Below are 18,324 nucleotides of genomic sequence, written 5' to 3'. Positions count from 1 at the left end.
CAATACGTCATACAACAGCCATTGTTAATTTCCTAACACTTTGTCTTTAACTCTGTATTGCTTGTATTGTTCTTATACTATTTTGTAAACAGATGTCTGTTTGTTAACATGTTTTCCTTCTTTTATTTTTAAAATAAATTTTAAAAAGAACAACATAAAGGATAGATAACAAGTAGGGAGATGGATTCTCATATGGGAAGGAGGTTAAGAGATGAAGGGAGGGAGAGGGGCAGTGGAATGGGATGAAAAAAGAATTAAGATGTGTCATGGACATGTACCAACTCTCCAAGGAAAGTATTTATTAGTACATAGAAACATGTACTAATGAAAAAATAAAAACATTTATTAGTACATAGAATAAATAAACATTTATTAGTACATAGAAACATGTACTAATGAAAAAATAAAAACCAAAAAAAAAAGAATTGTCCCTTCTGTTTGGGACCCATCAAATTGTATCACCATCCCTAAACAATGCATATATCCTTCTTAATCTTCTTCCTCCAGATGCTCTAAATAAATTCTCTAAGTGTCTTTTGGTTTTCAGCATTTATTGCAAGTTTCAGATCATTCAGAGCTCTGTCTTGTCACTATTCATAATTAGGCACTCCACCCTCTACGTATTTGTCATTGCTTATATATGTTGCTGCTGTCTTGCTTTCAATCACTCATTCACTCAGTCAGCAAATGCTGAGCACCACAAAAGCAGGGGACAGGTGTGGCGGCATCCATGATGAACACAATTCTTGTACTCATGGAGTTTGTAGTCTGAGAAAGATAGTTTAAGAAGATGTTTCTGCTGCAGTATGAAAAGTGCAATGAAAAGAGCAAACACTGAGTTCTGTGAAAGCTCAGGAGAAGAAAACCAAGGAGGGTGCATGGTGGGACAAGCAGAGGAAGAAAAGGCTATGCCATGGAAATCTTCCTGGAAACTGCACTGGGGCTGAATTTTAAAGGATTAAGGATAGGCCTGGAGAAAGGAGCGGGGAAAAGATTCACAGCAGAGCAACCAGCATTTTCAAGGCCAGGAAGAAAAAGAGAGCTGGATGGCTTCAGGGAACATGAATAATGTGGTATGGCTGGGTAAGGGTGAAGGTAGATGAGTGCCCTTGTTGGAGGTGGAAAAAGTAAGCTGGATCACAGTCTTCTAGGACCTTGTAAACTACATTAAATTGATTACACTTTGGAAGTTTAGAGGGAGTGATTGCTTGCTTTTAAGCAGGAGACTAGCATGTTGAGATAAATGTTTTATTGTTTAGTGATTGTGCAAGCAGACTAGAGAGTAAGTTGGGTGAGGATATAAAGAATTAAAGTGTAAAGAGCTGTGAAGAGGATGGTATGTGGAATTGGAGGTTAAAAACCTAAAAGAAAAACTGGAAATGTAAGGATCTAGGATCTCCTTGTGCCTAGAGCAACATTAAGGATTCCTCTGTAGGAGGGTCTGGAAAATGTTGTGGGGCCTGGAGGGTTCTGCTTTGAAAACAAGGGAGAATCAAAACAGTCCAAGGGTTACCCACTGAAACTCTACCTTAATGAGATCATTCTGTGGGTTAACATTATTGTTCTGATTAATCACCCATTGTATCTGCCTAGCAGAGAAAAAATTCCGAGAAAATGATGAACACTTACTGAAGGAAAAGATCATGAGCAGGAGTCAGAGTCTCTATAATTTTTATGTACAATGTCTAGTGCTTAATTAAAAAGTATTGAGTCTTCCATGAGGAAAAGACAGGCTGTACAAATAGACCCAGGAATGCAGAAATTTGAGTTGACAGAGCCTCTTCACTCATCTGTGCCAGGTTGACCCTGGCCCTGGAAAGCCTGTCCACACAGTCTACCTAGAAGAACTGTGTCACACCCTTCAGTGACACCACTTCGATGCCTCCTTCCATTGGCCTGACCTGGTTTTCTCCATGGTTTCTTCTCTCTCTGTTATTTGAATTGGTACATGGATGCCTCTGATGTCTCCAAATAAACATGTTTTCCTAGAATTTTGTTTTTTAGTGCCATTGCTGTTCTACTGTGTTGAACTTCTCTTTTCCAGCCTGCACATTTCTCAGTAACATCTCAGTCCATCACCCCAAGTTTCCAGTCCAATTCACTGAGCAACAACATGGTTTCAGTTTGGTATATAAGATGCGGTGGGGCTTTCTAGTTTCTCTTTGATTTATTTAAAGCGCTCTCTCTCTCTGTTCTCAGGACAGGGAAGAATTTTAGCACGGACCTACAACAGCATTGGAAGTTTCCTTCTCTCTTGGCCACATTGAAACCTTTAGGGTTGGGATAGGAAGAAGGGAAAAGGAAAGTAGGTTATCATTTTCTCTATTTGTGGAATATTTCTCTCCGCTGTCTATGTATCACCATCACAGCACAATGTGTAGTAAGGATCCTCAAAATGAGATGTACACATCTGGGCAAGGTGAAAATACTCCATTTAATGCTGAAAGAAAATATCAGAACTTCTACCACAACATTATTTTAATCCAAAGAAAATTTTGAAAGCCAAACATGGCAATGCACACCTGCAATCCCAGTGCTTTGGAAGTTGAGGCAGGAAGATTCTTGTGAGTCTGAAGCCAACTGGGCTACAGAGTAAATTCAAGGCTATCTTGAACTGTGTAGTGAGATGCTGTCTAAGAAAATTAACAATTTGAGTCAGCTTCACTAATCTTTATTGTACATACTGACAAAAGAACAATCATTGTTAGATGGTCACACACAGGGCATGAGGATTCCTGGGTAAGAGGGAGTTCAAATTACCTCTGAGGTCAGATGAAGGCATTTAAACAAAACCTGAATGATATCTAAGTACACACAAATGCATAACAGTACATATAAAGATATATGGTACACTTGTAGTATCACTTTGGAGAACATTAAGAAATGAACTTATAAATTCAAATTTCTATAAATGGAAGTGTAGTGCTACAGGATGCCTAATCAATGTAACATATTATACATTTTATAAAAATTCAGACATTAAATATTGAGTTCATTTATAACTAGTAACACATTTTGAATGAAAAGTACCAGTTCCAAAGTTGTGGTACATAGGAGTGTAAGCACTATGTCACTTTAATTATACATTTTGGAAATAATATTTGCTGGTTTAAAAAAACAATGTGTAGATTAGGAGCAAAATAAAAGAAAGAAAATAGGAAATAGAGAGATAGATCTTTCTCCAATGGGAAGGAGATCAAGAAATATGGAGGGCAGAGGGGGAAAGGAGATGAAAAAAGAACTGGGCCGTGTCGTACATATGTGCCGCCCCACACAAGGAATGTAAGTGCTATGTACTGCAAACGTGTACTAACAAATAAAAATAAACAAATAAAAAAACCCAAACCTGACTTCTCAACAGAAACAGTGAAGCTAGTACCCAAAGGAAGGACACTATAATGCAAAAAAGAGACCACAAAAATAAAAGTCCATAAAGAGTAAAAAAAAAATCTTTAACATGACGATGTTATAAACACGTCAGATAAACAAAATCTGAATGAATTTATAGTCACTAAGCCTGTATTGATATGTATAGAATTTTAAAATGCAAGACAACACTACAGAGTTTGGGTAAGTTGATGCCATTCCCTAACTTCCTGGAGTGGCAGAACTAATATTGTCAAAATGGTTATTCCTTCAAAACAGAAATATAGATTTAATGCAGTCCCAATCAAAATACACACAGAAGCTCTCACAGAACCAGAGAAAACAATCGTAAAATGTATATAAAATCAGAATTTTTAAAAAGCAATCCTGGATAACAAGAGCAAATCAGGAGGCATCACAATATCTACCTTGAAATTATAATACAGATCCACTGACAGGCTGCGTGCTGCAAGCTTCACTTCTGCCTCAGGTTTCGGTTTCTGTGATCATGGAAAAAAAAAGTGCTCCTGCCTCTGAGCCTAACCATGTCGTCTCACAAGACTTTCAGAATCAAACGATTCCTGGCCAAGAAGCAAAAGCAGAATTATCCCATTCCTCAGTCAATTCGGATGAAGACCGGTAATAAAGTCAGGTACAGCTCTAAGAGGAGACACTGGAGGAGGACCAAGCTGGGACTGTAAGGAGTTCCACGTGAGCTGCAGCACATTTACCATCTCAGAGATCACAAGTTGATACCCTCTTTGTCATGGTCAAGACAGTATCACCATATCAAGCTTAAAAAATACCATTAGCTGGACAGTGGAACATGCTTAATTAGGAATCTTAATCTCTTTTCTGTGATCAGTACTGATAGATCAATAATAAATATTTGAAACCTTTAAAAAATGAGATTATAATACAAGGCTACAGTGATTTTCAAAATGGCATGGTATCAGCATAAAAGCAGACATGTGGATAAATGGAACAGAATAGAGGATGCAGAAACAACCCAAGACAAATTTAGCTACTTGATCTTCAACAAACAGGTCAAAAACATACCAGAGCAAAGATAGCCTCTTAGCAAATGATGCTGGGAAAACTGGCTGTCCACATGCAGGAGATTGAAGCTGCACCCATATCTCTCACCGTGTACTACACTAAACTCAAAATGAATTAAAGATCTAAATATTAAAACAGAAACACTTAACCTACTGGAAGATAAAATAGATAAAGCTCTTAAACTCATTGCAGTAAGTAAAGACTTTCTGAAAAGAATTCCAATGGTACAAAGAGTATTAGCAGGAATCAGCAAGTGGGACTACATCAAATTAAAAGACTTCTGAACAACAAAGGTAACAGCCAACAGAATGAAGAGACAGCCTACAAAATGGAGAAAAAAATGTTACCATCTCTTCCTCACACAGAGGACTAATATGTAAAATATATAAACAATTCAAAAAGTTAGACCCCCTAGTAATAAAAAAATGAAAAATAGACAGATGAAATGAATAGGCACTTCTCAGAGGAAGAAGTACAAATATCCAGTAAGCATATGAAAAAATGTTCAACATTTCTGGCAATTAGGCAAATGCAATTTAATACAACACTAAGATTTAACCTTATGTAAGGAAGGATGGCCATCATCAAGAAATAAAATAACAACTGCTTGCATGGCTATGGTGAAAAAGGATCCCTTCTACATTTTTGTTGGGAATGTAAGCCAATGCAGCCATTATAGATATTAATATGGAGAATTCTCAAAGAACTAAAAATAAAAATTCCATTTGACCCAGCTCTTCCCCTTCTAGATATCTGTCCCAAAGTGTGAAAAACATCATATTACAGAGATACATGCATACCCATGTTTATATAGTATTATTTATTTATTTATTACTAATTAATTTATTTATTTTGCCCTTTTGAGACAGGGTTTCACTTTGCAGCTCAGGCTGGCCTTAAACTCACTTTGTAGCCCAGGCGGGCCTCAATCTCACAGCGATGCTCCTGCCTCAACCTCCCGAGTGCTGGGATTACAGGCATGCGCCACCATGGCTGGTCTATATAGTATAATTTATACTGTAAATCTTGGAAACAGCCCATAGCCTATTAATAAATGAATGGATAAAGAAAATGTGATATTTATACACAATGGAGTACTACTATGTTATAAAGAAGAATAAGTTGAGGCATTTGTAAATAAGTGGATTCACCTTGAGACCATAATGTCAAGTGAAATAAATCAGACACAGAAGCAAATAAATATAGAACAAAGTAAAATATAAATAAAGAACAAATATAAAGAGAAGTAAAAGCTAGATAACAGGAAGTAAGGAAATCTTTTTCAAATGGCAAGGAGAACAAGAGATGGAGGGTGTGGGAGGGAGGGAATGTTATTAAAAGGAGAACTGAAGAGAAATGGAAATAAAAATGTGAAGGGGAACCAGATTTGGAAGCAGCAAGGAGGGATGGGAGGAAAAGGGGAAAGAAAGGAAAAAATATGTGTTACGTATATGTACAAAATCACCAGACAAATTTATAAAGAAAATGTATTTATACACAACATAATACTACGCTGCTATGAAGAAGGATAAACTTGAGTTATTTGTAGGAAAATGAATGCACCTGAACACATAATGTTACGTGAAATAAATCAGAAATACAAGCTTAAATACTGTGTGACTTCTCTCATATGAGAAATCCAAAGTATAAATAAAGAGCAAAATAAATGACAGATGAAAGGAAATGCAGAGATAGATTTTTTGCAGATGGGAAGGGGACCAGGAGATGTAGAGAGTCGGGAAGGAGTATAAGGGATAGCGGACATGAAAAAGAATTAAGATGTGTCATGTACATGTATCAAATACCCACAACAGTCATTATGTGTTGCAGACATGTGCAAATAAATAAATAAATAAATAAATGTAAGGAGGAAGAGAAAAATGTGGACACAGCATATTAAAATTATAGGATACAGTAAAGTTGCATTTACAGGAAAAATTATAGCTATAAACACGTGCATTAATAAAGATCATTCAACTAGGATATAGCTCATTAATGAAGTATTTGCCTGTATGTGTGAGGCCCTAGGTTTGGTCCTGAGCACTACAAATTTAATTAATTTAATTAATTAAAAATTTAAAAGATTCAAATGAATAACCTTCCACCTTAAGAAACTAGAAAACTAAACGCAAAGTAATTAGTATAAAATAATAAACAATTTAGGAGAAATTAATGAAATAGAGAATAACAAATGAACATAGAATCAATGAAAACAAAAATCAGTTTCTGGAGACAGGCATGGTGGCACACATCTGCAACCCCAGCACACACCAGGAGGCTAAGGCAGCCAAGCTCATAACATATTCAAGCACAGCCTGGGTAGCTTAGTCACTTAGTGAGTCTCTGTCTCAATGTGAAAAATAATTGGCTCCTTGAAAAGATCAAGAAAATTGGAGAACATTTGTTTAAATTGGCCAAGGGAAAAAGAGAAAAATCTCAATTTGCTAAAAGCAAGGATGATAGAGCAGTCATTATTACTAATCATGCAGATATTAAAAGTATTATAAGAGGATATTCTAAAGAACTAGATATTAACAAATTGGATAACTCAAATGCAATGGGCAAATTACTGAAAAAACACTATATAGGTACTGGAGAAAATTTCAAATCTGAATAGACCTACAATCATAAAAGGGATTAAATTAATAATGTAAAAATTACTCACAAAGAAAGGCTGCACTGGCAAATTCCAGCAATACTTCCAGAAGAGTTTACAGCAATACTTCACAAGTTCCTTCAAAAAGGACATTTCATAAATCATTTTCTGAGCCTAGTATTAGTATGAGGCCAAAATCATAAACATAATAAAAAAGGAGACTAAAGACCAATAATTCATATGAAAATAGAAAACATCCTCAACAAAATACTCTTAAACTGAATCCAGCAACATATTAAAAGGATTATACACCTTGACCAAATGGGATTCATGCCAGGATTACAAAGTTGTTTTGACATCCAAATATCAAATAACTTAATACACCATATCAACAGAATAAAGAACAAAACCACATGATCATCTCGATAGACGAAAATGGTACTTGACAAAATTCACCACACCTTAATTGTAAAAGCACTCAGCAAACTAAGAATTTAAGAAGCTTTTCCAGCCTGGTGAAGGACATCTGTGAAAAAACCCACAGCTAACATACTTAAAGGTGAACAACTGCAAGATTTTCCCTTAGGGTCAAGAACAAAACATGGATATCTGATCTCATTTCTATTCAGCTTGTACTAGAGGTTATGCGAAGGGCTTTGATGAGAAAAAATGTCATCCAATTTGGAAATGATGAGTTAAGATCATCTATATTTGCAGATAGCAAGATCCAGTATACAGAAAATCCCAAGGAGTACACTGAAAATCTGCTACAATTTATAAATGAATTCAGCAAATTTGTGAACATAGAAAACTAACTAGAATTTCTACATAACAATAATGAGCAAACTAAAAAAAAGTAAGGGGCTGGGGATATAGCTCAGTGGCAAAAGCACTTGCCTGGCAAATGCAAGGTCCTGAGTTCGATTTCCGGTACCAAAAAAGAAAAGTCAAAACTAAAGAAACTAAGAAAAGGATTTCATTTACAAGAGCACCAAGAAGAGAATAAATTTAACAAAAGAAGTGCAGACTTGTACACTGAAAACTACAAAATATTGTTGAAATGAAGACCTAAAAACTGGAAAAGCACCCCTTCATGGATGAGAAGACTTAATTAATATTGTTAAAATGGCAATACTCCTCCCACCAAATTACCTACAATTTCAACAGAATCTTTGATTAAAATGCCTGCTAGTTTTGTTGAAGAATTTGATAAACTGATCCTGAAATTAATATGTAAATTCTAAGGACATAGAATAATCAAAAGAATCTTAAAAATTAAGAATAAAGTTGGAGAATACACACTTATTTCAAAACTTTGTAAAAATCTTAGTAATAAAGATGGTGTGGTACTCACTTAAGGTATATATATATCTCAATATAATAGCATATTATTGTCAGTTGACTTTCAACAAAGGTACCATGACAATACAGATGGGGAAAGAATGATGTTTTCAACAAATGGTGCTGGGACAACTAGATATTCACATGCAAAAAGTAAAATTCTACCCCTATCTCATACTATTTATAAAAATTGGCCTAAAATGATGACCCAAACATAAGAGCTGAAGTATGCCAGCACAAGAAAGAAAGAAAGAAAGGTGAGGTTATAAGAATTTGTTTGCATACTAAATCTGTTAGAAGATAGAATAGGTAAAACTCTCAAAGATATAGGTGTAGATAAAGACTTTATAAACAAAACCCCAATCACACAGGAACTATTACAAGCAATCAACAACTGGGATCTCATCTTATTAAAAAGTTTTTGCACAAAAAAAAGGAATCATCAACAGAGTGAAGAGAAAACCCACACAGTAGGAAAAGCATTTGCCAGCTGTTCCTCAGACAAAGGATTAATATTTAGAATATATAGAGAACTCAAAAAATAAGACACCCAAATTTAAAGACCCAAAACAAGCATGAGCATCTGAAATGAATAGATTCTTTTCATATGAAGAAGTAAAAATGGCAAATAAATATATGAAAAAATGTCAACCTCACTGGTCATTAGAGAGTATTTAAAAAACATTGAAATTCCATTTCACTCCAGAAAGAATGGCTATTATCAAGAAATCAATCAAAAAACCAGCAACAACAAAAAAGAAATCAATCAATAACAAATGCTGGAGAGGTTGTGGGGAAAAAGGAACACTTTCCCACTGCTGGTGGGAATATAGACTGGTGGATAAAGATGATGTGGGTGTTTTGTTTAATACAATGGAATTCTACTCTGCCCTAAAGAAAAATAAACTTGAGACATTTCTTTGTACATGGATGCACTTGAGACTATACTTTTAAGTGAAATAAATTGGACACACATTTTTAAATATCACATTGTTGCTCTGGTGTAAAAAATTGAAAGTATAAATAAGGACCAAAATGTATAATACACATTGAGAAATGGGAAGAAAATTTTCAAATGGGAAGAGGAATAAGGGAAGGAGTAGAGAAAGGAAGGAAGCAAAAAGAAAAAAATGAGAATAGAAGGAAAAATGGAAACAAAGCTTTCATAAATAAGGAGGAGAAGAGGACTTGAAGTGGGGATTGAGGAAAAATAATCATGTTATATCATGTACAGATGCAAATTCCTTATGATCAATGTGATCATTCTGTATATGTAGAATGTACCAATAAAATTAACTTAAAAGAAAAGCATTTGTTTCCAGCTAATCATTGGGCATCTTTTATTTTATTGAAAAAAGGTAAACAGAATTTCATAACAAAATAATAGAATAACAATAGTTAATATATTCCCTATTGTCATCTTTAAAGTAGTTAGTCAGAGTACAAGATATCACATAAATTGATATTAGCACGAACCTTTCTTTTCAATGAACTAAGAGACACTAATAGTATAGCTACCTTGCATTTTTCTCCATTTTCCCTTCCTTCTTTTCCCTTTCCCCTTCTGCTAGTCACTTTTCCCTTTTAAGCAATTATTTCCCATTTCACAATATCTATTGTACATTATAGACCTTAGCTACTCTTTCAATTTCTTGCACCATGGAGACAATATGATGTTTACACATATGAGTCTGATATATTTCACTTAGGAGTATGGTCTCAAGTAGCATCCATTTACTTATGAAAGTCTCAAGTTTATCCTTCTCTATGGCTGAGTAGTATTCCATTGTATGAAAAGACCACATCTCTTTTATCCATTCCTCAGTTGATGTGCATTTGGGTTGTTTCCAAGCTTGAGCTATTACAAATTGTGTTGCTATAAACATGAGTGCCCATATATCGCTATGGTATGATGTTTTTAATTCTTCTGGGGAGATACTCAGCAGAGAAATACCTGGGGCAAAAGGAACCTCTAATCTTAGGCTTTTGAGGAATCTCCATACTGATTTCCAAAGTGGTTGTACCAGTCTACACTCCAACCAACAGTGGATAAGCATTCCTTTTTCTCCACAGCCCCTCCAGCATTTGCAATTGCTTGATTTTTTAATGATAGCCATTCTTTCTGGGGTGAGATGGAATCTCAATATTGTTTTAATTTTCAACTCTTGAATGACCAATGAGGTTGAACATTTTTTCATATATTTATTTGCCGTTTGTATTTCTTCATCTGAGAAGTACATATTCATCTCAGATGCCCATTTCTGGACTGGGTCTTCGAATATGGGGAGTCTGTTTTTTTTTCAATTCTTTATATGTTCTAGATAGAAGTCCTTTATCTGAGGGACAGTTGGCTAAATTTTTTCCCACTCTGTGAGTCTTCTTTTCAGTCTGCTGGTGATTTCTTTTGATGTGCAAAAGGTTTTTAATAAGATGAGATCCCAGTTGCTGATTCTTTGAAGTATTTCCCATGCAGTTTGGGTTTTGTTCATGAACACTCTGCCCACACCTATGTCTTCAAAATTTCTACCTGCTTTCTCTTCCAGTAGATTCAGTGTTTCTGTTTTAATATTTAGATCTTTGATCCATTTTGACTTTAGATTACTACTTGGTAATAGACATGGGTCTGGTTTTAGTTTTTGGCATGTAGAGAGCCAGTTTTTCCAGCACCATATATTAAAAAGGCTATCTTTCTTTCAGTGAACATGTTTGGCCCCTTTGTCAAAGATTGGGTGGCTGAGTGTGTTTGCAGCTGTGTCTGCAACTCCTAATGTGTTCCACTGATCCTCAGGTCTGTTTTTTTTTTTTCCAGTACCATGCTGATTTTATCACAGTAGCTTTGTGGTATAATTTCAAGTCAGGGATCATGATGCCTTCTGCCTTGCCTTTGTTACCCAGAATTGCCTTTGCTATTCTAGATCTCTTGTTTCCAAATGAATTTTAAGAATGCTTTGTCTTGTTCTGTGAGGCATGTTAATGGTATTTTGATTGGGATTGCATTAAATCTGTGCAACAGTTTTGGGAGTATGGCCATTTTCACAATGTTGGTTTTTCCTACTCATGAGCAAGGGATATCTCTTCATTTTCTGATATCCTCTTCAATCTCCTTTTTCAAAGTATTGTAATGTTTGAAGTATAGAACTTTTACTTCCTTTGTTAGATTGATTCACTGGGTATCTTAAGATTTCTTTTGGTAGACCAGTGGTTTGACAATCAAGTCCTTAGGGTTGCTAAACTCATACTCATATCTGGAACTGCTATTACATTTTTAAACTTTAATGTTTTATTGGTACATATTTGTAATACATAGTGATCATATTGATCACAGAGAATTTGTACCTGAATATAAAAGATCTTAATTTTTTTCCCATCTCCTTCCCCTCCCTTCAACACCTCCTACACTCCTTATTTACAAAAGCTTTGTTTATATTTTTTCCTTCCATTTCCTTTTCCTTTTCCTTTCCTTCCCCTCCCCCTCTCTGCTCTCTTGTTCTCCTTGCCATTTGAACATGTTCTTTGTACTTCCCAATATCTATCATCCATTTTGGCCCTTATTTATGATTTTGGTTTTTCACACAAGAGAAACACAATATGATATTTAAACATGTGTGTCTGATTTCCTTATCTTTGACAAAGGGGACAACCACATTCACTGTCCATCATTACCAGAGACTACAAACCACATTGGTTGTCATTATAAGTTAACACTCTTAGGGCCAGGAAGACAGTTCAGTGGCACAAGAGACTGCCTGGCAAGCACAAGGTCCTGAATTCAATTCCCTGGTACCAAAACAAACAAACAAACAAACAAACAAATAAGTTAATGCTGTTTTTCTCAGAGAAAAATGGTTTTAAAATACAGAATAGGCTCAGGATGTAGCTCAGTGTTAATGCCCTTGCCCAGCACACACAAGGCCTTGGATTCAATAACGAGTACTGCATAAATAAATAAATAAATAATACAGAACGAACTTGAAATTGTGAAATCAAAATTGGATTGCAACTAAATTTGCTTTTTAGTAAAGAAACTGAGAAAATTATGTTTAACTTAACTGCCCTTTTATGGTGACATTTTATTTTGAGTTCTAAAGTTGTCTGATTTCCAAAATTTACATTTTTCACTGTCTGCTGAATATGCAAATAAATAAGCAAAGTTTGAGCAAAGTTTAGCTGGTATTTAGACAAGGTATCAAAAATTGAGTTTGTTTTATATTTTCTGCAATTTCATTATGATCTTCATAAAAATCCTGATGATTTGAAACTTACTCTTTAATTCAAAGTACCTAATGAGTAGGAGAAATAACAATTTGACACATCACTTTATATACTGTAGGAAATGCATTTGTTGGTAAGAGTGGAATCAGTTCTGCATTCTAGGAGGCCAACATATCTCTTACCAAGATTTTCTCCTTTGTTCATTCACAGGATATTGTATTTGCAAAGTTTGAATCATGAAATGTAATTTTATTCAGTTTCAAGAACATGGGGCTGGGGATTTAGCTCAGCGCAGCACAGTGCCTGCCTGGCAAGCGCAAGGTCGTGAGTTTGATTCCTGGTACCAGAAAAAAATCAAAAATAAAAAAGCACAAGAACAATTAAGGGACTGATAAAATAATGCTTATTTGTTCATATGACATTCCTAGGATTAATTAGCCACCACCATTTTCAGTTGAGCATCAGTGGCTGTCTCTTTCTTCCTTTTCTTTTCTTTTCTTTTCTTTTCTTTTCTTTTCTTTTCTTTTCTTTCTTTCTTTCTTTCTTTCTTTCTTTCTTTCTTTCTTTCTTTCTTTCTTTTTTCTTTGTTTTTCTTGAAAGACCAAACACTTTTGATTAATTTACAAGTATATTTTAAGATCATGTTGGAATTGTGATATTCAGTTTCCATATGTGATTTTACATTCCCTTTCTGCAGTGCTAAGCCCCCAATTTTTTTTCCATTTATTGTCCAGTAGACTGTATTTTGGTTGTTTTCCTCCCTGTTATGATTGATGCATTGTGTCAACTTGGGGAGTCTAGAGGTTTGGCTAAGTGACTCAGCAGTTCTGCATCTTGGGGTGAAAAGGACATGCCCTTACCCTTCTGGGATGTTGTTCATTGTGTCAGTTAAGAAGTTTAGAAAGTTAACTATGTGATTCAGCATTTAGCATTTCCACATGTACTCTATGGTCTCTGTATATGTTTTTATACATAGATATTTAGTATGGTCTAACTTATTATTTCTCAGAGCCAGGGTGCTTACTTTGTGTCATCCTAAGCCTGTGCAGGAGGAGGGCAGAGAGATCATGTGAGTGCTACACGCCCCCTGGCTGGGGGTGGCTTGTTTGCAATGTAAGGGAGGGAAAGAGGCTTGTTCCTCTCTGCCTCTCCTCCCTTGCTCTTGTTGCTTTTGCTGTCTTCCACAGGCCATGAACTGCTGCCCTCTGTCATGTGTTACTCTGCCTTGGAGCCAGCCAAGTATGGACTGAAATCTCCACAAACTGTGACCTGAATAAACCTTTCTTTCCTTCATTTTGGGTGTTGGGTATTTTGTCTCAGCAATGAGAGAAAAGTAACCAAGACACTTACTAATCCAGTTGCATGTATCCTTCCACCTGTCATTAATATAATATGGTCATTGAGCTTTCTCTTTTTCATGATTTTGGATCAGCCTAGGGTTGGTATGGTAATCATTCTCTTTTTTTTATCTGAACTCTTAACACATGGTCATAATAGTCATAATGTTAAAAATTAAGTAGCACTATCTCTAAACAAATCACAACAGTTAATCCACAGGCAAAAACAAAGGCAGAGTGTTGCAGCTCATGATTGCCAAACACTTAAATTATATGCTCAAGTTGCACGTCTCAGCATGGTGCAACAATAGAAGACCCATTACTGCGAACAGCAAATTCTGTTTACCGATATAAGTGAGTGGTCAGGGTTAAAAATAGTGACAATGGTTATGTATAACTGGTACTATACTTACTTGACTCTGTTGCATTTAGCTTCTATTTTGGGACATGTGGTGTGGGTTTGGTATCTTTCGCCTAGAACTTGAGCACCCATTGCTGAAAAATGAGACATTTTGCATTGTGGGCAGCAGGTTCCAGGGATGTAGGACTTTCAGCACTACAAGTGGGGTAGAATCAAGGAAATCAGGATGACTGGTCATCCTATTATGCAATTGATGTCTTGCCAGAGCAATAAAAGGACTGTTTTTGACAGTTTTGTTCAGCATAAAGCTGTGTTTGGAGATTTCTTAATATTTCTAATTTATCATGCCAGAACTGCATCATTTATAGTATATCTCTCTATCTCACTAAAATGAAATCCCCATAAAAATAGGCGTTTTGGCTGGTTTTATTCACCACTGTGTCCCTTCTGCTTGGCACCAATATGCTTTCAATAAACATTTTTTATTAATAAATAAATTAATGATACTTGCAGAAATATGGAGAATAGATTGAATATGGGAAAATAGGAATTGGGTAGGACAGTCAGCTAGTGAAGTTGTCCAAATGACAGCTGGTAGAAACTCTGAAAATAATGAAAAGTGGACATAATCAAGAGATAGTTAGGAAACAAAATTGCTGTGATTCATGATGGTGATTAGTGGTGGGAGTGAAGTAGAGGGTCATTTGGAGGAAGATTTCCTGGTCTTTAACATGCTGAACTGGGTGGGTGGATGTGCAATTAAGTAAGTGTAGTACAGTACATAGGGAGAAGGTCATGAATTCTCTTTAAGACATACTGAGTTTGAGATACTTTTGAGATGGATAAGCAATTTCATATAAGCAGATAAAAAGCAGATAGGCAAGAGGATATACTAGATGTGTCTAAAAATTCAGCGTGTGTTTAAATAAAAAATCGTTACAGTAAAAGGCACATTGCCATTAATGTCATTGCCAAAACTCTCTTACTTCAAAAACATTTAGCCTGTCATTCTTACCACTTCCTGAAGCAATTCTAGAAGTCCTCTTTCATGAGTAGCTTTTGGTTCACTGTTGTGCCTGCCTCCATGTCCTGAGCTTATTCACAACATATACCATATACTTTTCATGATCACTTTGACTTTGGGAAAGAGCCACAAATTGCACAGTGTCTGGTGAATAAAGTGGTGAGAACACATTGCCTCTCCATTGGATGGGACTCAGCACTAGCTTTCATTGTATTTTTATTGCATCATGTGAAGGTATGAAATAGAACTTACAGAACCATTTTTATGATCCTAGAATTCAGAGTGATGTCAACTAGAAAGATATATGGGCTGGAGAGATAAATTAATGTGTCATCAGTTCCAGTAAGTGGTAAATAAAGTTATAGATGTGGTTGATTACCAAGGAAGAGGGGGCAAAAGGGCTTTAAATGATGCTGCAATTGTTATTCTGCACATATTTAATCACTCAGATTAATGAAATCTCTTGATCATAAACTGGAGCATAGTTAGGGTTTTCAATTACAAATATTTTAAAGACTGTGAAACCAAATAGTTAGAAGAGATTCTGGGTTTTTCTGCAATTTTCCTATAGAGCCCAGTTTTTAGAGATGAGGCAATTTTAGAGACAGCAGAGTTTAGTGGCAGTGATTGGTTAGTATTGTTTTGATTTTGGTTAAAGTTGACTATGGAGGTTGACGACTATGACTTTTTTTGTTTGTTTGTTTGTTTGTTTTTGTTGTTGTTTTTCTTCCGGTACCAGGAATTGAACTCACGACCTTGCACTTGCCAGGCAGGTGCTTTGCTGCTAAGCTAAATCCCCAGCCCCGATTATGACTTTTCAGATAGTTATCAAATCCTCCTGTGTACTCAGCTCTGTGCTAGGTGCTATGAAGAATATGAGGTATATCTCATGCATCATGTTAGGTGCTAGAGATAAAAATAAAGACATGGGCCCTTCTTCCAAAGAGTTCAATGTCTAGTAGGAAAGAGAAGGAAGTATGTGTAATTTCAAGATAATATGGTGAATTAGGATATTCAGGTTTGGCCAAGATGCTATGGAAACAAAGAGGAAAACAGCTTCACCCAACCAAAGGATAAAGGAATGGTTATGTAACACGCAGGAGTTTACAGACTGAATCTTGAAAGTTGCTAGGTCTTAACTCATCCAAGAAAGTTGTAAAACAAAATTTTAATGAGCAAGAAGACACTGGACAAAGAAACAAAGGCCTTTTGTCTTTCTATTTCATTTATCTGGAAAACTGGAGACAGCTACTCATAAGTGGAGTAAGATTAAAACTACTCCATATCCCTGAGTATAAAGCTAGCTCTTGTAGATAATATTTATTGAACTTTATGGGCCAGGAAATGTGTTAAGTGCTTTATGTGGATTATCTCACATGATCCTCATAAAAGTCCTTGAGAAAACTACTCCCATCACCCTCAGTGTATAGATAAAAAATTAAGACACTGAGAAATCAATCTGTTAAACTGGGATTCGTGTACAGGTCATTTGGATCTTTGCTTCTCAGTCTAGATTATATCTCATTGGGAATATTAGCTCCCCACAAATCTTATCCTTCTGTAACTACCCTAGCTTTTAGATATGTAAAACTTGGCAGTGGTGTAGATCTGTCTGATCACATTATTTATTTTTTAAGTTTTTAAATTTTTTTATTTTAAAGAGAGTAGTAAATGAGAAACAAACAAAGAAATAGAACAGTAGCAGCATATCTGTATCACAAACATAAACAAATCAAAGCAAGAACATTCAAAGTGATACAGGGTCTCAAGACAAAATAACCTGAATCAACAGTGGTTATTACATTACATTTCACTATGCTCAACTACATTGCTCAGATTACCAGATGTAAGAATAAAAGATTGCTCAAACCTTTACAAGAAAAAAGAAAATAATTCTTCGATAAAACATTAGAGATAATACAGAGTTTCACTAGACAAGATGGTAGGAGTTCAGCATTGTAATTCCCTTGCATATTGTTACCTTCAAATCAGTTGCTCAGACCACCAGATACAAGCATGCACAATTGAGCAGAACATAAAATATTGTAATCATTAACTGTTCATTTCAATACACCATCAAACATCAGCAACACAGTTATCATTTAACCAACAGCCAAAAGAGGCCAAAACCTAAGCCAAACCAAACCAAACCAAAAGAAAACAAAAACCAAAGATGTTCAAGATGATTAGGAACCCAATGGCAAAACTAGTTACTAATGCATGTCCTCACCAAAGTATATGTTTAGGAATCATAACAATCTGAATGAAGTCTCTTGGGTTTTCCCAATGTATTATATATATGTAAGGGGTGTATGTGTGTGGGTGTGTATTTTTAATATTTTAATGGTACAGGTCAATATTTCTTAATCTTTTGTGTATTGTATAATACATCTTACCTAGGGGGCCTTGTGAAATATATAATGCTGGATTCCATTTTATATGTTTACTAAAATAAATCTCTGGGGTGATTTAATTCAATTCCAGTCCCACCTCTTCTCATTGTTCATTAAATTCTTGTCTTCATTCTTCATGGTCTTACTCCATTAAATAGCTAGTGAGTACCTACTATGGGCCAGACACAGAGTTTTTTTTTTGTTTTGTTTTGTTTTTTTGATTTTTCTCCAGTACCGGGAACCGAAGTCACGACCTTGTGCACGCCAGGCAGTCGCTTTTGCCGCTGAGCTAAATCCCCAGCCCCAGACACAGAGTTTTAGGGGCTGGGTACAGAGTAGTGAGCATGACAAAATAAAACCCCTGGGCTGGTGATACTTCATTCTAATTGGAAGACAGATAATAAATACATAAACAAATAAATAAGAGGCAGTACAACATTGCCATTAAGAGCTTCAGCCCTTGGAGATGAAAGAAATCTTGCAGACTTAAAAGACTATTCTTCCTTTTCTTAACAATGTAACCGCAGGCAAGTTAGTTAATTGCTCAACAGTCTCTTCCTCTGTAAAATGGGACCAGCAACATTCCCTCACAGCATCCCTCTGGGCTGTTGGAAGATTCTAACAGGATAACACAC

At 35.6% G+C, this 18,324-nt stretch overlaps 1 pseudogene; it reads left to right on the top strand.

Moving 5' to 3' along the window:
• The first annotated feature begins 3,882 nt into the window (after nucleotides 1–3,882).
• LOC102024789 lies at nucleotides 3,883–4,067 on the top strand (annotated as a pseudogene).
• The last annotated feature ends 14,257 nt before the right edge of the window (nucleotides 4,068–18,324 follow it).

Source organism: Chinchilla lanigera, unplaced genomic scaffold (assembly GCF_000276665.1).
Source record: "Chinchilla lanigera isolate Chin_1 unplaced genomic scaffold, ChiLan1.0 scaffold00072, whole genome shotgun sequence".
Lineage (NCBI taxonomy): Eukaryota > Metazoa > Chordata > Mammalia > Rodentia > Chinchillidae > Chinchilla > Chinchilla lanigera.
Note: the sequence above shows the minus strand (reverse complement) of the source record. Positions and strands in the feature narration are given on the sequence as shown.